The 21666-nt window shown below is 36.6% G+C and overlaps 1 protein-coding gene across 8 annotated transcripts in view; it reads left to right on the plus strand.

Moving 5' to 3' along the window:
* Positions 1 to 21666, plus strand: part of B3galt1 (beta-1,3-galactosyltransferase 1) — a 529565-nt gene that overhangs the window by 415017 nt on the left and 92882 nt on the right. For 2 of the 8 annotated variants that reach the window (XM_063259216.1, XM_005007666.3), the window contains exon 1: positions 20637 to 20812. The exons of 5 other annotated variants lie outside the window; for them this stretch is intronic. The gene's annotated coding sequence lies outside the window, so the exon portion shown is untranslated. One more of the 8 variants, XM_063259215.1, reaches the window with a different exon arrangement.

Consider the following 21666-nt stretch of genomic DNA (forward strand, 5'->3'; position numbering starts at 1 on the left):
ATTCACTGTGCTTAACCATGGTAGGAAAGATTTATGTTCCTTGCAAACTGATTGAGTGCAGATGCTATGCCATCAAAAATCTCTAGCCTGTTTCTCCATACCAGATAACAGCAATTAAGTCAGAGTGATTTGCTCCAGGCCAGAAATTCATTGACTAGCCCAAGGCATCTTTATGTGTTCTGAGCATAGAGATAACTTTAGTGCCATGATGCTTATAGCCAGACTGAAGGAAAGTTTTGCAAATGATGAATTTGAACTCTATTCTTTGAAAGCTAGATGTAATTATCTCCATCAGCCTTTGTTCACACTTTTAGAGCTTATTTCCTATTTGCACTTAATCTTCAATCTCTTCTAATTTCAAAGTTCCAGAGTTCAGAGAGCCAACTTTATGTTATTCACTCCCTTGACCAGACAGCTAGTCAATAACAGAGAATAATTACTTCCTCTCAAGGATTCTAACTTAATCACGTTGTTGACCGTATAAGGTAAACGTCAATAGTTCTGAGAATTAGAAAGAAAATATATCTTGAGAGTCATCTTTTCAGCCTCACACAGCGCATCTTCTCGTCTCCTAAGATTCATGTCCACCCAGTGTGCAAAATATCTTCGCTCAGTTCTGCTGTCTCCCCAGGTCACCACATATTACAGCAGTAATTCAAATCCTACCTAAACCTCATCTAAAATTTCATCTAAATATCATTGTCTCAGAAGTCTCAAATGATTTATAGTTATCATCTAAATCATCTATTTCAGGTATGTCTGAAATGCTGTGTAGTTTCCAGCAGGAGCAAAAGTCCTCTTTGTCACTTCTCACAGCACAGTATCTTTCCGTAGATCTTCCCACCAAATGGTTAATATTGGAGATTTGAGAGTAGTCAAAGAGCTCCCAATACCTCACAAACATTTTTAAATTTGGCCAGATTCAGTTTTGCTTTCTGCTTAATTGTATTACAAATGGATGAAAGTTAAAGAGCCCCTCTTGAAAGTCAGCCAGAAGCATTTGGTATGTTGATGCCTGAAGTGAGACCTTCCTGATGTCTCAATCAATCACAGGAGCTTCTCTGGCTTTGAAAATCTTGGAATGTATCCTAGCAGATTTGACTAATTCCAGTGTTTTTCACTGCATTGTCAGTCAATGACATACACAACCTTCTATATACACAATAGCTTCCAGACCAAAGCTGTATGGAAGTGTACTTTCGAATACTTAAGTTGACAATTACATGTAAAAACTAGGGTGAAAATATAAATTTCAAGTAACTCAGGTGTCAAAAACTTTCTCTCTACTTACAATTACATTTAAATGAAACATCTTATGTCACAACAGATGATGGAATTGCTTGGTGCGTGATTGAGACATATTTTCCAGTTTTACAAATACTGAAAGCAAACCATTCTTAAACTTAAGGTGATATAGTATTTCCATATAATTAAACATTTTCCTGTATATGTAGACTCAAATCAGTTGTCATTTTAATAGCTGCATTGTTTCATTATACTGTGTACAACCATGAGTTTTTATTAATTTGTTTCCAACACTTTGTTAGTCTTTGCAATATGTCCCCTTACATTGAAATAGTTTATATACTTTAACATTTATTCCAGAAAGTATCTTAAATTTAATTAAAGTGATATCTTGTATCAAAATGTAAATAATACTGTTTTAAAAATCATTTTATTTGATTTTGTCTTAGTCCATATTTTACTTGCTAAGTATATATATATTAGTTGAAATAAATTAGCTGAATAACCCACTAAGTTACTGTCAGTTGTGAATACATTATTTATATATTTGTTTTCTTAATGTATTTCAGTTATTGAGAAGGATCTGAGGAAAACATTTGGTGCTAGTAAACTGTGAGGAAGGAAGAATTGAGGAAAGACTTTGAGTTAGTCACTTTTTTGTTATTAGGACAAAATGCCCAGCACTCACAACTTAAAGTAGGAGAATTTTATTTTAGATCAAGGTTTCAGAGGGTTCACTCTATGCATGATCAGCTGGTCCAACGCAGAAATGGCATGATGGAAGGGCATGGTGAAGAAAAGCTGCTCCACTTGAGGAAGCCAGGAAGAAGAAAAAGATTCTGCCTTTCCAAGTTATTGCTCTAGAGATCCATCTCCAAGTATGCCCACCCCTTAGCAGTATATTGAGTCATCAGTGAATTACTCCACTAATGAGACTAGCACTCCATGATCCAGTCATCTTCTAAAAGCCTCACCTTTGAACACACAAAACTTGCGGGACATTTTAGATCTAAACCATAACAGGCCTGGATCATGAAGGAATATCAGTAAAAGGTAGCCAAGCATAGTATGAGAATCTTTAGGAGAATAGCTTGCTGGATGGGCTGGTGAAGAGTTACTAAGAATGGTGAAACATGGTGGAAAACAAGCATTGCTTGATTCTCTGCTAGCCCTAAGGCGTTATCTGATCAATGTGCACAGCTCAGTGCCTTGTTATTAACCTTCCTCTGCTGTGAAAGAGCAGGTGTAGCTGGAGAAAGCCAGGGCACTGTCAAGGGATTAGGGAAGATGGAGCGAGCACAGCTCAGAGACTGAGTGCTCACAAGCACAGCACAAAGGTCAGACCCTGGAATTGCATCATGCTCACCAGGGCAAGGGGTACAGACTTCTGCTGAGGGAAAGCCTCATCTCTTTCACATAATTCTTCTTCCTCCTGTTAAGACTTTTATTCCACTCTATAATAAATAAAGTCTAGGTTTATTCTTAAGCATATTACCCCTTCCAATTTTACAATTCATTTATATTTACCACTACATTATTCTATTCTCTTTAATATATTTCCAGTGACTCTTTCTTACCTTCCCTCTGTATAGCTAGACTCATGTCAGATTCCAACAGGACCAGGAGTCAGGTGCAGAAGTAAAGTGGCCAAAATCCCCACAGTGAAAGCATAAAAGGAGCTATTGACCTGCAAAGCTGCAAGCGGTGGCCCTCTGCATGCCTTTTTCCTCTAATTAGACTCTTCTCCTTCATAGAAGCATGTGGTCCGTGTGAGTGTGTACGTGTGTGTGTGTAGTGATGGGGCACCCTGGCCTCCTGGCTGAACTGCATGCCCAGAAGGGTGCTTGGCTAGCATTGTCCCAGCTCCAAAAGGAAGAAAAAAAGCCCATTATCTCTTTATAAAAGCTCAAAATAGAACTTTTTTAAATGCTGCACAACCTCATAAAAGCTCCGATCTATTTTTTGACTTCCTATAACCACTGGGTCACTCATCCACAGTGTTGCTCTCTAGGTTTTTCCAAATCCATTTGAGTCCCTTCCTCATGTATAACACGTTACAGTTTTTCCAGGTTGAGTGCCATTTCATTTTTTGTATGTTTTAATCTAAATTTAGTACAGTATGTCTCAGTTTAGTGATGTCTGCAACAATTCCCAACTTAGACATTTTTCTCAAACTTTACTAGCAATGTGTTATTTTCTTGCTTTTTCCGAACTTCCCCACTGTGTTAACATAACAGATAATATTTGTGTAGTGCTTTACAGTTCACAGACTACTATCAAACCCATCATTTTCTGAAAAGGAGTATTATTAGTAATTCTTATTACCAAGTCAGAGACAGCCTAGTTTGGGGCTGGAGGTATGCCTCAGTGATAGAACACTCATCTGGCAACAGCCTAGATTCAATCACACAGAGCCACACAAGTATCACAAAGATACACACACATATACAACTCTCTCTCTCTCTCTCTCTCTCTCTCTCTCTCTCTCTCTCTCTCTCACACACACACACACACAAACACACACAAACACACACACACAAGATTTGTCAAAGGCTATCCAGTTACAAACAGTTGAGACTGGAACTCATCACCAGTCTCTAAAGGCCATCATCCCTTTTCCACCACCCAATGAGATGTTAAGGATAGCAAATGCAGTTGTAATAATTATATAGAAAGAAAAAAATAAATATCAGTGTCTAGAAATTTCACCATAGATTTTTGTCACATATAATGTGTTCCTGTGTTTGTCCACATAAAAGGAAGACACATAAAATCAGGGGCAAGTGCCTTTACAGACATTAAGAGTTAACATTTATTTAGCAGTCACAATGCATCGTACTCTATATAAAGTACTTTCCAATACTATCTCAGTTAAGTTAGTAACAGCCCTGTGAAGAAAGTACCTGTATAACCCTCAGTCTGCAGACAAGGAAACTGATTCTTAACAGATCTTGCAGGTCACACTGGGTTCATAAATAATGTGATAGGGACTGGAACCCTACACACATGCCAATGACCACAAATTGACTGCTAAGCCGTTACGATACTGAGGGCTGTTCTATAACCAACCTTAAATTAGAATTTCAGCTGCACATTGATTGCATTGATTTTAGAAATATTTAATCTCCCCGAAGTTCAGTTTTTCTATCTGTGAAATGATTAAATTTTTTTTTAAAAATCAGCACTTAGTTAGTACTCAACGAATGTCAGCTGATAGGCTATGGACACCACCCACCCTCTATGTCTTTAAGTGTCTCAAGCTCCTGATATTTGTTCCAGTCAACCTCTATGGTTTTCTGTACACTTAATCTTGAGAAGCATCATCTGTTTTATATATATATATATATGCATCCATGGCTAACCAGGCAGTCTCCTTACTTCCCATATCTGAGCAGGTCTCTTACCACACAAAGTGAGGGTATCCATTCTTCACATGGTGCTGTTATTTCAAATGAGGTAGTAACTGCACCGTCCTTTGTTTTAAAACATTATTGCTGCTCTCTCTTCTTCCACAATCTTTTTCTTCAAAATGCCAGAATTCATTTGATTATTTTCTATGGCTATTTGAGCACATTCTTCATGCATAAAAAAAAAAAAAAAAACCACAGACTCAGCTACAGCTCTCGTTTATACTACATAATTTCAAAACAGAGGTTTTTACCTCTGTTTCCTGCTCCATCTTCTTTTCCACTGATAGACTGGATCATGGACTAATCCCTCTGAGGCAGAGCAGTGGTGCTTGATATTTCTCAACACTTAGGTGGATTTGTTCTCAGAGCCCTCTCGCCTCAGGCTATTAATTGTCTTTCTCCAAGATTTTGTTTTCTACTTCTCTGCCCTTAGAATTTATGCAACAAACTTTCATTTTGCTTTTGACCTATAGTAACTTGTGTTAAACCTCTCTTCAAAAGGCAGCATTTTAGAGGTGGTATTGGAATTGAAATTTAATTTGTCTATGAATATGGCCAAAAATGTAAATTCTAGGCTCAATATCAAACCTGATTCCATTTTCATATAACAAATTTAAAATGCCTTTAGTTAGAACAGACATTTTATGATTTGAATTTTTCTGTAAACTCAGTCCACATAGTCAATGTAGTAAAAAATTAAAATGCATTAGGCGACATAAAATTATAAAAAGAGACATGTGGATAAGCTTTATTGATATTACAAAATATTATAGTGAGACTTCCTGTCTAATTTTCTCATTTTGGGGTACCACGTTAAAATCAGTGAGAGTTATAAGTAGCACTTACATAATTAGAAGTCAAACCTGTTTGGATCCACAGCACTTACTCCAAACAATTACATTTTTGAACCTTTAACAGATGGCAGAATTAAGTCCTGGTGAGTCTTTTCCATAGTAGTGGAGCCAACATGCAGTAGTAGGTGTCATTGGTGAGGATTTAGTTTCACTTGAAAATAATCTAGTGTACAAAAACTGCTGTATCTGATAGTGCATGTCTGGGACTTTGGCAGAACAACTGCGAAACTGCTTCCACTGTTTAGTCCCCAGTGTGTCTGCATAGCCCCAAAACAATGGTCAGGTTGGTAGGAAATCTATAACCCAATGGGAGGAGGACAGGAAAGCGAGGCAAATGAATCCACTGGCGAGGTTAGTTACTCCGTGCAGACAAAGCCAAATGTTCTTTAATGGAAGTCATTTCTCTTATACCTAGCTTTTTGGTGTTCTGTTGATATAACATCATGGCCTTTTGAAGATAACCAAATAAAACAATAAAGAGCCAAGAGTATTCTTTTGTAGACATATGAAGATTATACTGTAACAGCCAACACTTTTTCACTGTTTACTGGGTGTCAAAGACAGTGCCATCTTCAGATGTTACCTTTTTTAATCTTCACAACTGCATGTGGGAGAGACGCTGGTTTTCTTCCCATTTCACACTTGAAAGTGCGACTAATGGGTTTCATACAGTGGGGAGGTGGCAGCTAGAGTGAAAAGAGACCGCAGGATGTAGCATGGAGGATTTATCCCTGACCCCTGTGAAGGCAGTTTTAGAACAGTTGCTGGGTGGGAGTGAGAAGAGAACCTGATTTTCTCATCAGTCAGATCTCTAGAAACAGGAACAGAGGGGAGCTGATAGCACCTACACATTCCTTTAAGTGCAGGACAGCTGCATTTTCTCGCCCAGGCTATCTGGTTCCACTGTGCTCTTAAGCCTTTCAATATCTACATCCTGAAGCCTTATTTAAGTAGTTTCTGATTTCCTAAAACCAATTCAGTTGCATGCAGTTTGATGCTACAGCAGTCCCATCAGAGGTGCCATCACCATTTTATAGACTAATGACAGAAGCACAAAAAGATTTCAAGATTTGTCAAGTGTGCAGGGTTAGCTGCTGAGAAACCTCAAGTACTAATAGCATTGTACAATTGAAGTCTCTGTGAAACTTACTCTTCAGAACTGTTAATCTCTGGCTTTGGTTTCTTGTGGGAATGCTTCACCGTGTTTCCTGTGAGCTTGAGATCTTCTGTAGCCACTGACAAGTTCCGTGATGCTCCAGTGTGCTAGGTGAGGACATCTTGAGTGGGCTGAATTCACTTGAGAGTACCAGGCATTTTGCCATCTCTGATATTACCCAGGAAAGTAAAAATGTGGGCAGGGTAAATTCACAGAATGATTCAGAGAGAAGATCTCAGAATGCTCAGTGTTTGAACAACACGTCAGTCACCTTATGCAATAAACCCCTGAACTAAGGGGTTTATTGACATCTAAGAGTCATATATACAGGTCTGTAAAGATCACTGTTTGCTATAAAGCTTCAAACTATGAATTCTAGGAATGTTCTGCCAAAGAAATGCCCTGTGACATATATATTTTAGAGCAAATCAGTAAGGAAGCAAGCATATGTTGGTCCAGTTTCTACTTACCTATGATGTAAAACTTAAAAAATAAAAAAGAGAACCAGTAGTGGTCTTTGATCTAATTTCCTACCAGTTCATAAGTTTGTTCGCTTTGTCTGCTCCTGTAACATGAAGTTAATGCAATTTCCAAGCCATTTTTGTGCTAAGGCAAAAGAAGATTTTCAGTTGGCGTGCACAGGCCGGAATATCTGAGAACATTTCAGAGACTACTCAGAAAACAAAAAACGCATCCTACAAGTAAGAGCTCTCTAGACCATGAGAACTTGTGGCTACAAAATCAGCACCATGATCCAGTTGTTCATAAGGGCTCCAGAGGGTCTCAAGTGTGGCTCTGAATGACATAAGAATAAAGCATAAACTGTTCTCTTTAAAAGTCACTTTGTCTTCAATTAAAGACAACTCTCATACCCATGCTTATAGAGGCACAGATCACAATAGAGTAACTATAGAAGCAATTTCAATGTCCACCAACTGATGACTGGATAAAGAAAAGGGTTCGATATGCACAAGACTGCTATTTAGTCATAAGGAGAACAAAATCATGTATTTTGCTGGACAATGACCAGAACTGAAGACCATTGTCTTATTAAATGAAATAAACCAGCCCCAGAAAGGCAGAATATCAATAAGCTTTCCCCTATATAAGCAATCTAAAAAAAAAAAATAGAGAAAGGAGAGAGGACAGGAAACAAGAAGTAGTCTTCTGGATGCAAAAAGGAATTAGGAAAAGGGAAAAAGGAGAGGAGGGTTATGGGGATGAAAATAATCTAAATATGTTATATACATGCACACCATGACAAATTCTATTCTGTGCTGCTAATGTGCATAAATTAAAATAAAATGTCCAACAATTCAGTTCCCCTATTATAAATTCTTGATTTTTTCTGTTCAATGAAGTAATGATGTAAAGAGGAGACAGAGAGATACTTAGAGTCAGTTGATTTCTTTTATCATATCTTTAATGCATCTTTCAGTCTGCCAAACTTTCTCTTTTGTTTGTACCTGAATTATTTTGTCTTCAACTATTCTCAAGTATCATTCATAATTGCTTCTCTCTGCTCTCTCTCTGTCTCTCTCTGTCTCTCTCTCTCTGTCTCTCTCTCTGTCTCTCTCTCTGTCTCTCTGTCTCTGTCTCTCTCTCTCTCTCTCTCTCTCTCTCTCTCTCTCTCTCTCTCTCTCTGTTTCTCATCTTTTTTGAGACAAGGTTTCATTATGCAGTTTAGGATGGCCTCAAATTCATAGCAGTCCTCCTGCCTCGGCCTCCCAAGTGCTGGAATTACAGACATGTGCCACTGCATCCAGCTTTGTCTCATTTTTAATATGTTGAGTATTTTCTTTTCCTTCCCTGTTTGTACTGCTGGCATCCCATTCATTGCTCAAGTAACTGAACTTGTACATGGTTTTATATTGCTAAACAATGATTTCAACAATATTCCAGCTGTCTCTGGAGGAAGGAATACAATATTAAATATAAATCAGCCTAAGCCAAGTGAAAGCATGCTCAAGTAAGGCATTAAATTCCCCTTCTGATTTCCAAAACCATGTTGAGAAATAGCTGAAGAGGACGTGGCAGTGGTGAAAAATTATCGTGTAAAGAGCCCCTGGTTGTATCAAATTTTGCTTTTTTATTGCCTTGGACTTGGCAATAAATTCTGGAAGTCATGCCCTTTTGATATATTTCCTAGATCTCTGCTAACTGTAGCATTTGGCAAGATGAAATTCCAGTAGACTGTTTAGCAACCTCCTGCTCCTCCAACAGCGAAACATCTCAAAAGGCCAGTCACAAAGCGAGAGCAATGACAGTGTGGATTCCAATTTATTTCTATCCTCCCTTACTGTCTTGGCAGAGACTGCTTAGGTTGGATAATGTGTAGCATAATATTTGAGCAACATTTTCAATGGGTCATATTTGGTTTTCCAAATGTAAGGAAAACACATTTCACTTGAACTCCTGTGGAGATTGGAAAAAGAATGCAAAGTGATTTGTTGAACCTCTACTCTGTCCAAAATATGCTACACATACTGCCTCATTTACAACTCTCTTAAGAAATATTTACAAATATGCCTTTCAAAAAGATAGAAAAATTGATAATGCAAAGAAATAACTTGCTAATGACCACCTTGCAAGTAATAAGGATACGAATGAACCCATATGAAGAAGAAAGAGAAGGAAAACTAGCATTATTAAGCCATGCCCTGAATGATACAGTTCATATGTGTTACCTCATGTATAGAAACTCTCTGAAGTGATTAATATCATACCCTCTAATTTACTGATGAAAGACAAAGGGATAGCACTGGATACCATAATGTATCCAAATCAAAAAGCTTATGGGAGCTCCAGGATTTGAACCAGGGTCAATTGACTCTAAATCTTACTATGACAACACTAAGTCTACTGTTTTTAACTATTCAACCATGTGTTTTGAGGCACTCAAAATGGAAGTTCAATACCAAAATGTATAAATTACTACCATATTTAAGAAAATAGTTACTAGTCCTTACAAATACTAAAATAAAAAATTCTTATTTCACTCAAAATATGAAGATCATACAAGTATCTCCCAAATACCAAGACGGCTATAACAAGAGATATTCAGCATGCCTGGAAAATGTTCCTCACTGTCTTTCTTTACTGGTGTACACATAAGACTCCTTAAGAATGCATTAGGAGTTCAAGATAATAATGGGTGAGGAGAGAGCAACCTTAAAATACCAAGCCCAGCAATCTAGTTAACTCTATTGCTCATTCAGAATTAGATTTCTGCTGAAGTGTATTAATAAATTCAAAAGATTTCAAGAACTCAGCTGGAATAAATTCCAGATGTTAGATCTCTCAATAGAATTAAATCAATGAACTCATTCTAATAAATTTCTTTTACAGGAACAATTAGTGGTGCTTAATCTTTCCTTTGTTAAAGTTCTGCTTCCAAGCAATGCAGATTTTAAAATTATATTTTTCTCCAAAATTTATTATTCTCTTTAACGCTTTAGATCTCTTCAGGGTTGAAGATTTAGCTTAGTGGCACAGCGCCTGCCTGGCAAGGGAGAGTTCCTAAGTTCAGTTCCTGGTGCAAAAAAAAAAAAAAAAAAAAAGATTCAGATCTCTCATCTCACAATATAAGTTTTAAAGATAGTTTATTGTCTGTGCCTGGCCTTGTGCTAAGTGTTTTCCTTGCACTGTTATGTGAGGAAGGTACTCTATAATCTCTGTTCAGTGGATTAGGAAATTCTGGCTCAAATAAGATTAACTTTATTTATGTCATATTCCTAAGAAAAGCTCAATTTCAGATCCAAAAGTTTCTGACTACAGAGGCTGAGCTCTTTATGAGCATTCATTGAATTCATGCCTGGTCAAATAACTGTATTCAAAAGGAGTAGAGTGGTAGATCATTGGCCTGCAAGGAAGGGCTGTGTCTTATGTTCAGTTTTGATTTTTGCCGTTTAAAAGTAATATAAAAAATTAGAGTCTGCTCAGAAAAGAGCAGTTTAAAGGTCAAAAGACCCATAATGACTTCAGTTGAAGAGAGATCTTGGAGGCCAGTAATATTTAATGTCCGTAATTGAAAAGTTGACTTGGAGACTGTGATAAGCCTGTGAATGGAGGACCAGGAAGAAATCAACTCCAAGATTCTTTAACAGTCTGATTCTGTATGTTTCACATGAGTCCAATGAGAAGAGCCAGTGGAATCTATCTACTGGCAGAGAATGAGAAGACTTCTCTGCTAGAACAGTTTATGGTGGCAATTGTGTCTCACACTTACCTCATCAATGGAGTTTCTAACATAAGCCAGAAAAACACTTGGCAGGAATCTTAAGAAGGAAACGTAAATATAGAATGATGGATTAAACCAGATAAATTTTCCAGACCTGAGAGCCATGAATTGACACATAACTGTTTCATGTTTGCAAACCTCCAAAACAATGTGCTAAGATTCCCTGGAGCATTAGATGCCATGTTTCTTCTCTTTCCAAAAGGTTTCTAGTAGAAAGACAGAAATAAAGAAAAAGATTATCTGGCAGTAGCATCAGGATTTCAGGTTTTACAATGGAATTCTAAAATGACAGAGACAAGGTTGTGAGAAAATCTATGCAAGAAATAATGAGATAGCTCTTAAGCAAATGTTTTGAACAGAACAAAAGTCCATTGAACTTATGATAAAACAAGGATATTAATAAGATAGAGAGGCAACAATTCTAATTAATAGGAAATCTTTCTTTGTTAAATGTCATTGTGAAGTGGGTCAATGAGTGAAAATTTTAAGTTAATAGAAAAGACCAAATTCATTTTTAAAAAGCAATGCAGTCTTAATGACGAACACAATGAGAAGGTAGGACCCACATAGCATATACCCAAAAGACAGAGGTAATTTGATTTAGCTGTTGTCAAGTGATATTTTCCTATAGAGGAGCACACATAATTGTTAGAAGTCACCACATCACGGTCACATTCTGTGACTGTGTGTTTCATCTCTTTGTATCTCAAATACCACTAATGAACATGCACATGCATGCACAAATTTAAAAAAATAGCTTAGGCTCTGTCTAGACACACAGGGTTCCAGTTCAAATCTCTATCTGGGATTTCAAATAATGCCTCACGAGTTCCTAGACTCTCAGAACAGCTAGAAGTTTCAGAGGAAAATCACATTCTCCCTTCTGATTGCTTTGTCATGTACTGTCTATATTTGATCCAAGTGTTACCTATATTTGAAAGCAACAAACAATTTATATGTTGAATTCCACATCTTGGACATCTTCCGTTTTCTGACATACAGTGTCTTTCCAGGTTTCCCAGGGTAGTTCTGGACTGATAGACGGTAGCATAAAGACTCATTCTTTCATGAACAGACATAAAATGTTCTATCTCCCTGTGCTCAACCTACCATAATTTTCAGTTTCATGGGCATTAATTCCAGCTCAGGTTCCAGCCCCTCTGCCCATGTTGCTCCAGATTAGACTGACATCCTACTGGTTGCCTGAGCTATAATAATTGAGCTTATGTAAAGAAGGATAAATTATATGTCTATACTATAGCCTATGGAGTCAGAAAAATTTTTTAAATTGAATTTTTGTCCCATTTTCCAAACAACTGCAATTTCTAAATTTATAACTTACATATAATTCTAGTGTAACATTTACAATAGCTTGGTAGGGTGGTGAAAAGTTAGGTAGTCCTTAAGATCAGAAACTAATTCATAAAGCAGTATATCTTAATTGGTGCTATCAAGGACAACACGAGGAAGACTGGAAGCAGAAGACGTTTGTCCACAGTGACAATACTGAAAACTCTTTTTGAGGCCTGCATCAAGAGGAATGCAGTCCAAATGCTCTTATTTCTTAAATTTGAAAAAGTATAGGAAAATGAATTCTGTTCCCTTCCACCACATATCTTCTAGGTATGTGGCATTTTGTTCAACTCTTTCTGATTTTAGCCTAATTTATTTTATCCATACTGCTTCTCCCTAAATGACACTTGTATATTTCTTCTGTCAGTCTGCACATCATCAAACTAGAAGTTCTGTATAACTCCAAAGGCTGGCTCATAGTAAAAATTAAATAAACACAGAAGCTCCTGGAGTTTCGATAGGGTTATATCCTGATAATTCCATCATAACTTGAAAATGTCACAAGGCATAATCAAAAAGGCAGTTAACGCACCTACCCTACAGAACATCATAGCTGAGCAACACAGCACACCATAGAATCTTCGTTGTTTACTTTCTTGACCACATGACTGACTGAAAGCTGCAGCTCTCTGCCACTGCTGTGTTTCACAAGTCTATAACCTCTGGGATTGTGGGTAGTTGTTAGCTCTGCACAGGTGAGCTGACATCCCTTAATGGAGAGTGGAGAGGCAAAAACAAGATGGATATTTGATGACGTGGTTGGTCACTGAAAGAAGCGTTTGGTCAGTGTATACCCAGTCGCTGTAGCTTACATGTTCTGTGTGTTGAAGGACAGCATGAGAGAAGGGGAAGGAAGACAGTAGGCAGAATACATTTGCCCACAGAGACAAGACCAAAGCTCTTGCTGAGGCTGTAATATAAATATCAGTGTAATTGGGGGTCTGGCTGTCACCAAGTACTTCCAAAAAATTAAACTCCTTCCTTCAACAGATACTTACGTCAGATGTTTGTCCACAGTGACAACACAGTGACAACAGATACAATAGATATTTGCAGATACCTACAAATATGTAGGTCTGTGGTACCAAAGATAATTAAGGCACCTTAAAGATAATATTACACTCCAGTAGGAAAATCCAAAATTAAGTGACCCATGAAGAAGGCAGAGAGTTGGGGGAATTGTTTTTGGAGTGTTTTTAAAAATAACAATAAAATTCACTAAAACCAGGCTCTTCATTATAATCATGTGAGCCAGTCGTAAGTGCTATCGGTGATAAAATACTCCTCTCTGCCGGAGTGCACCCTTCCTACTGCTTCCAGACATACCTACTGAAGAACCAGGTTAAATGTGTATGCTGGGTAGCTTTCCACTACAACTGAGATGGTTAACTTATAAATGAAAAGGTTTATTTTCACGCACACTTTAGGGAGGTCTAGTTCATGACTGATTGATCTGCCTGTGGTGAAGCAGCACATCATGATGAAAGTGTGTGGAAGACAAAAACTTCACCTCGTCAGCCAGGAACCAAAGGGGAAGAGGAAGAGACCAAGGACCTACTACGCTCTTTGAGAATATGCTCTCTCCCCACAGGATCTGAAGATCTCCATGAGGTTCTGGCCCCTAAAATTCTCACCACTTCCCTTTAGCACCACTCTGGGACCAAGCCTGTAATACAGGGGCCTCTGCACACAGTGATCCAAACCATTACAACACTTTGTGCCTTGAAGCTAGTCCTTCATAAAAATAGGCTTCTAGAGAATGCTGCTCTTTGACCACATTTGACATGATAACTTGATTACAGTGATGGAGGACAGCTATCTAGCAATTGTAATGTTGGCAACAGGGAGTATTTAATTCAGTACCATACAAAGGCAATTTAAGAACTTATTGAGGCCACATAACGTTATATAATAGGATAAGGAAAATTACATGCCACAAAATATTAATGCTATCAAGTGGAGAGTTGATATATACTTTCAATTTATCTTTGCCAAGTTGTTGAGGACATCTCTCAACAGTGTGGCTACAAGAACATACTCTAATGAATCCAAATGACTCTGGAAGGTCCTATTAATGTAGTTCAATCTATGGATGCTCTTCTGTGCATCTCCCTTGCCATCTTCAGTCTCATCTTTCCCGGAAGCCCACTTTACTATACTCTCACTTTCTGATGAAATACTACCCCCAAGATTACTTTCAGTGTAATCCATGCAGAGTGGTATGAAAGACCATTTTTCACCACTGTGACTTGGCCCTTTCCTGCTGGTGTGCACATTACAGCACAGTGCAGGCACCAGCAGTGCAGCTGGAGCCCCTGGAGTCGGAGGAGTTGGTCCACAATGGGAGAAGAGGAAGAGCTGGTCCTGATACATGAGGAAGGCTTTGTAGAAAATATTTGAAAAATAAAGATATTGAAAGCCAAAGAAATAGTTTAAGAAAATAGACAAGAATAAAAAATATATTGGATAGTCAATAAAAGGGAGTAGAATTGTATGGCTACATTGTAGGTATGTGATAACCTGTGGTGCAGTAAAGAATTTTGTTCTAACTTTGCTGAATGATGACCTACTAAAGCAGAGTGAAGATATATTGGAAACTTCATATTAATTACTGAAAATCTTATTTGGGAAATAATCAGGATCCATCAAATGTATGATCACAGAAATTATTTAATTGTATTTTTCAGTATTTGAAATATTAAAATGCACAGTTCAGATGCCTATATGTTATGAGTAATAATATGATTAATATCTATGAAACTATCTCTCAATTTAGAAAAGAAAAATTATTTTTATACATTTGTATATGTGTTTTGTGTCTCCTCCAACCTGCTCCTTACTTCCTCCTCAGTCTATCTACTATGCAAAGTTCTGTTTTATCACTTTCTTTTTATTTATAAAGACAAAAGATGTATTGCTTATATAGTCCTAAATAATACATTGTTTGGTTTTCATTGGTTTTTGTACTTTAAAAGATCATATCCCCCTACATGTAGTTTCCATACCTTGCTTTTTCAATGCATACTGTTTTTAAGACTTACACACTATATATATATATATATATATATATATATATATATATATATATAATTCACTCATTGTCATCACTACCTAATGTGTCAATGAGCTCATAACACATTTATTAATCGTTCCTCCTGCTGGTGCACAGTCCAGTTCTTTGTCATTTTAGCAGTGTCTCCCCATACACACACACAGGAGCATCTCTGCTATATAATTAGGAGAGGAATAATGGGAGTGAAGGTTATGTAAGTTTAGCTTTACAGAATAGTTTGCCATATTTTTCTATTGCAATTAAAACAATTTAAAGACCCACCAGCCCTGAACCACATGAGTAGCAACATTTAATATTGTCTGATGCCTTGTCTTTTTACCAAACAAGAAAACAAAATGTTTGCCAGTGTAGTATTAACCTGTGAATTTCTGACTACAGTGAAATTTTAAATGTATTTATTCTCTATTATTTCTTCTAGGATATACTGTTTTTATGTTTTGCCTATTTTTCAACTAAAATGCTTTCATAATTATAGAACTATTTCACTATTCTATATTTTAAATCAGTATTGGTAAAAATGTCCCCTTCCGTTTTGTCTGAATTTGCACATTGTTACCATACTTTCTTTGAATTTATTTTTATTATTTGAAATGTCTCAAATATTTGTAGTTTTGCCTTTTATATTACAAATATTTTAGATTTATGTCTTCTCTCTTTTCCTCTTAATCCTGTCACAGATTTGTCCACCTTAATAGTATCTTCAGAGAAACAATTTTAATCTGTTGGCCATCTGTTTTAATGTTTATTTCATTGGTTACTACAAACTCATCTTTATCATTTCTGTTATTATACTTCTTTGGGGCTTCGCTTGTTTTCGAACATCTTAATCTTCCCTAGAGATTTAAACAAGTTAATAAACCTCTAATGTGTCAATACACATTAACCCTACCTAAAAAAGTATAAGGATGTTGGAACAACCTATTAATATTCACATTATGATCTATCTTTTTAAAATTCTTGAATTAGAGTTAATGTATTTATATAGACCACATTTGTTTCCATCTATTTGCCTAGTAAACAGTTCCTTTTCTCTGTTGCTTCTTACATTTCAGACTATCCTTTTTAGACAAATTTCCTTCTTAAAATGGATATAAGGTTAATATTCCCCTAGTGATTACTTGTTGCAAATCTTTATCTGTTGTTTTTTAAATGAAAATACATCTATTTTATCCTCATTCTTAAAAGATAGTTTTAATGTTTGTGTTAAAAATTATTTTTCATCTGCCCATTGGAAACATTATTCCATTGACTTCTGAGTTCTTTTGATGTTGTGAATTTTACTGTTAAATTTTCAGCTTTTTAAATTGTCTTTTCTCTAGCTATTCTAAGTACTCTCTACATTTTTGATGTTCTGTAATTTTAGTGGTTATGTCTAGTTGTGGATTTCTACATGTTTATTCTGCAGTGAGTATTATAGAATGCATATTGGCCTAGGCATGCTGCTGTTCCCTGTGGATTCATGTTTTTCATCCGTTCTGGAAAAATTTCAACCAAATATTAGATTTATATATTACACCCCCTCTTTTATCATTAATCTCTCTTACTGTGACTCCTGTTGCATTTAAAATTAACATTCTTGTATTTTTCTCCATGTCTTTTTAATTCTTTCCAAGAATGTCCATCTTCTTGTAATGATATCATTTTATCAAATCTGTCTTAATCAACATCTAATTTGCTGAGTCTGATATGTTCATTTTAGGTAGAAATGGAGAAACATTTCCAAGACTTAAGATAATTTAGAAGGATATAGAATCATTTCAAAGACTGGGACCTTAATTTTTTCCTAAGTAATTTACATTAATAATATTACCATATTGTTCAGTTAACTATAAGACATTTATAAAACTCATGCTAAAAATTAACTTTATTTTTTAATTTATAAAATTTAAATTATCTTTTCTAAATGTCATAGGTAACCTTTATTCTTTGTTTTTAAAAGACAAAATGAGATGTTTATAACATTTCAAAATTCAGTTGAAAAACATAACACAGTGACATGTATTTGAAAGCTAACTACATTGATTTATTTCATGCATAATCATCTCTCAAAGCCCTTTCAAGCTTTTTCTTCATATCCATAATGTGATATGCATGACCTAATCAAAGGTCAGCACCATGTTCTGTGTGCAATTTGTTACTTTCAAAAAAGAAAGAAAAGTTCCAAGTCCAAAGAATAAAGCTGAATCCTGCTATTGGACAAATTCATTTATTATTGCCTTTATTCAGAAACAGGTGAGTGCAGAGCTGTGAATACACTATTCTCAGCACTAGAAAACTGGCCACACTTCAATTAGCAATTTGGTAAAAAACTATGCAGTGTCAGTTTGTAAAACTTAGTATTCTTTGTTATATATTAACTTAGGATGCCAAACTATCACCATAACTTTCTTTTTTAAATTTTAAGGCCTTTTGTAGTAGCCCTTAAATATGTTGTGTCTTTTCAGTTCTCCAATGTTACAAATTTTTCAGAAAAAATAGATTAATATATGTAATCTGATCTTACTAGAGTTACTAAGAATGAATAGATATTAATATATCTGATGATATTCTAATATCTTCTAAGTAAAGAGATAATTTTTTTTTTGTCTTTTTCCTTTTTATCGGTACCGGGGATCAAACTCACGACTGCCTGCTTGCAAGGCAGGTGCTTATGCCGCTAAGCTAAAATCCCCAGGCCCCGAGAGATAATTCTTTCATTCCTTATTTTGTTGACTTTCTCCCTCCTTTCTGATTTCCTTTCTTCCCTCTCCCTACACTCCACCCACTTTCCAATGCATGACTTGGCACAGTATGTTGGTATTTTCTCCTTTCTTATGAGTTCAGTATTAGCCAGTCTCAGCATTTGGGTCTTCTAACTAAAGTAACTTCTTAATTATTAATGGTGGCAAAGGGGGACAGCACTGTAGGAGTGACAGTCCCCTGTGCTGTTAGTTGGAACAGCCAATATGATGATGTTGGAGACTTTCTGACCCTTAATACCATCCCTGAAGACTGAAATTCTACTATTAGCAATTTATTCCTGTGGGTCAGGGCATTGCCCCTTATCAAAATGCAAATCCCTCTGAACCAGAAAATGTCTTAAGCTGCTATCATTCATTAACATCATATAACTAATTCATATGTTGGAGTATTTCCAGTGGAACTAGGCTGAGGACAATTTTTTAAGAATTAGAGATATCCAGTTTGAAAGGTGCAGGACAAGATGAGGTCTCTAACCACCCAGAAAGCAATAGGAAGCCATCGTAGGTGGAGAAGAGAAACAGCAGGAAAACTAGAAGTGGAAGGGGCTCACAAGAAACTTATCTAGTTCCCAGCTTTCCCTTCTTCACTTCCTAACAAAGTATGAATTTTTGAAAAATGAAGAAAAGAAACATCCACATGAATGTCCCATGAGTGTAGCCCAAGAGGCACAGTTTCCCGCACCATCTCATCTGGGATCTCATTAGGCAAGAGTCATGAGAGTGAGAAGCAGCCATAGAGATTAACAGATAGGTTGCCAAATACGTGAAGGTGTCAGGGGCGAACTGGAGGTTATTCACTGCATTTGCAAGATTTCAGAATACATATAAGTAATTTTGATCAGAACTATTAAAACTAAGCATAAAACTGGTCAAAAGTCTTGTTTCATTCTGGTGGCTTGGTATTCGCTTCACCAAACTAGAACTGAATATGATCCCATGTGTTCCCCTGATCTTTCCTTAAATTTAGTAAGCATTTGTGGTATTCTTATTTCTACAAAGTTCACTGCCAGTTTTCTGGGGAATAAATGAATAAGAAGTACAAAGGAACTGTTCCCAAGTAGGTACTAAGGCATTGCAAGAAGAAAATAAAGCAATAAGTATAATGCTAGTTAAGATTATAATGTGAGCTCTCTGGGAGATCCAGAGGAAACACAGTGTGGTAAGCTGAGTGTTAAACAATGCTCAGCCTTTTACTTATAAGTAACCTGGTCTCCCATTCCTATAAATATTGGCAGTTGGGGGTGGTCATTACTTTCCTGCAGATGACCTAAGGCAAGCCATCGGTATTCACTGAGGTGAGAGATAACCAGAAAAATCTTTGAAATTCATCATTGCCGAAAAGAGTCTGCTCTCACTTCTGCTAGAAATTCCCAGGAATTCAGAAAGCAGAGGGGAGAAGCAGGAGATGGGTAGGGAAGTAAAAAGAATTAATATGTGTTCTGCACCTGTACCAGTTCCCCAGCATGGATGCTATCTTTGTGTGCTGCAAAGATGTTCTAAGAAAAATCTAAAAATTGTAAAGGCAAGCAGGAGTTAGAATATCTCTTGAAGTATTTTCTGACATTATTCCTTCCCAGACAAGCTTCCTCCTTGTTATGGGAGAGTCACGGTTGGTGTGGAGAGTTGCCAGAGTGCTGATGGTCACACAGGGGTCAGAGCTGAAGTAGCAGAAGGCGTGGAGGCTGAAAAAAGAAGGCTCAAAACAGGCCTCTCAAAGGAGATGCACGATACAGAATTTCAGAAGGAGAAAATTAGTGGGACACGAATTAGAAAGGGGCTGTAACTGAAGTTGGAGTACAAAGCCAGGAGTCCATTAGTTGCATTGATCCCCACAATAAATGTTAGCATTTGAAACTTGTTATGGGAGAGCAAGATATGAGCTCAAAAGTGTTTGAATGGGCTTTGTACTGTGTGGATATTGCCAGACAAACCAATCTTGCTTACAAAGGTCAGCGTCTCTTTGTGTCCCCATCCTGCTCCTTAATAAATAATGATAATCATTATGTGACCATTCATGTCACACATTTATTAGGCAGCTTCTGTGCTGCAGGCTCTGTGCAAAGTGTACAGAGATTCAAGTGGAAGCATTTGGCTCCTGAACCTGGAAACCAAAGAGAACCTACAATACACAATCGGAGCATCACTAAATTGCGCCCATATTTGTGAGCAAGGCCAAGAGATAGCCTTAGAAGAGGTGCTTCAGTTTTCAAATAGTCATGCCTCTCTTACAGAATGTATCTCATTCATCACAAAAGTCTTTTGCTTCACAGCCCTTTCAGAAACAGGTGTTCTGTAATAATTTAACCTTGAAGACACATGCTGTAAAGGACTGTTAAAAATATTACTAAACTTTTTAGGTAACACTCAAGGAAGTTGGGGATTGTCCTGTAGGTCTCTTGTACGTACATGTCCAGTTCTCCAGCCCATCTGTTCCTTTCACTCAAGCTCCTAGAATCCTACACCAATGGCAGGATTTTCACCTCTCAATATAGAACTGTACGCCTTACCTCATAGCCCAACTGACTTCCTGAGGATAAAGCATCATATTCTGTAAGAGACAACAAGCGTTGATTCTGTTACCATATGTGAGACTTTATTCATTCGGTAGATTATCTATTTTAACCAATCAGTGTCCTAAGGTTTCAGATGATAATGCTCCAAAGGATCAACTTTAATCAGTTATTGATTACATTTGGGAAGCCCTGGATCCAGATTAAATGCTTGTGTGACATGCCCTTTGGTAAGTAGATCTGCTCCACTTGAAGGCTTAAAGTTGTTTGAAATGCTATAAACCAGGTTTCACCAACAATTGTTTTTAAATTGTGACATTTTATCCTCATTTTACAGCAAGAAGCATTCTTTAGCAATGTGTTGAAAGGCAACATGAGTTCATTCTGAGTCTTTGATTGTGTTTAATAGCTTCACTGTCAGACAGTGAGTCATGATCTTTCTCTTCTGTTTTACAGTTTGTATTTACACCTCCTTGCAGTTGATAAAAGCAATATAACAGGCTCTACCCATTGACAATGATGATTCCTTTATTTTAATCAGTGCAGAGGAAAAATAAAACTTAGCATGATAAAGTGTAAAACCCATTCCTTCAGCCATTTTAAACTTTATGAGTTATATACATAGTCTTACAGAATGATTATTTCATAACATTAACTATCAGCATTTTCTTTTGATTTGTATGAGAAATTTTGCTTTCTTTTTATCAGGCTCAATTTAGTAAATGAGGCTACAAAATTTTTTATCTTGTCTTTTTGCAAGTCTGCATGTTGTAAACATTTATAAGCATGCCATTGTAATATTTAAAGGGAAAAAATCAATAGCAATTTTCTCTCCAATCCGATAAGGCTGAATTTGTCTAGCAGCAGGGTGTGGTCTGAGTAAATGGGCTGTAAGGAGAACACTCACCAAGGAATAAAATTGGTATTTTTGAGTCCACATTGAACTTCAATTATTATTAATAATTTGTTTCTTGCTTACCTATTGATTAGTGGCATTTTTGAGAAGTCAGTTCTTCTAGAAATCTTAGTTTAACTGTATGTTTGTTTATTTCACATATACTAATGTCTTCAGTCATATGTTACT

The sequence above is a fragment of the Cavia porcellus genome, unplaced genomic scaffold, assembly GCF_034190915.1.
Source record: "Cavia porcellus strain 051 isolate PalLab524CR breed Dunkin Hartley unplaced genomic scaffold, mCavPor4.1 scaffold_12, whole genome shotgun sequence".
NCBI lineage: Eukaryota > Metazoa > Chordata > Mammalia > Rodentia > Caviidae > Cavia > Cavia porcellus.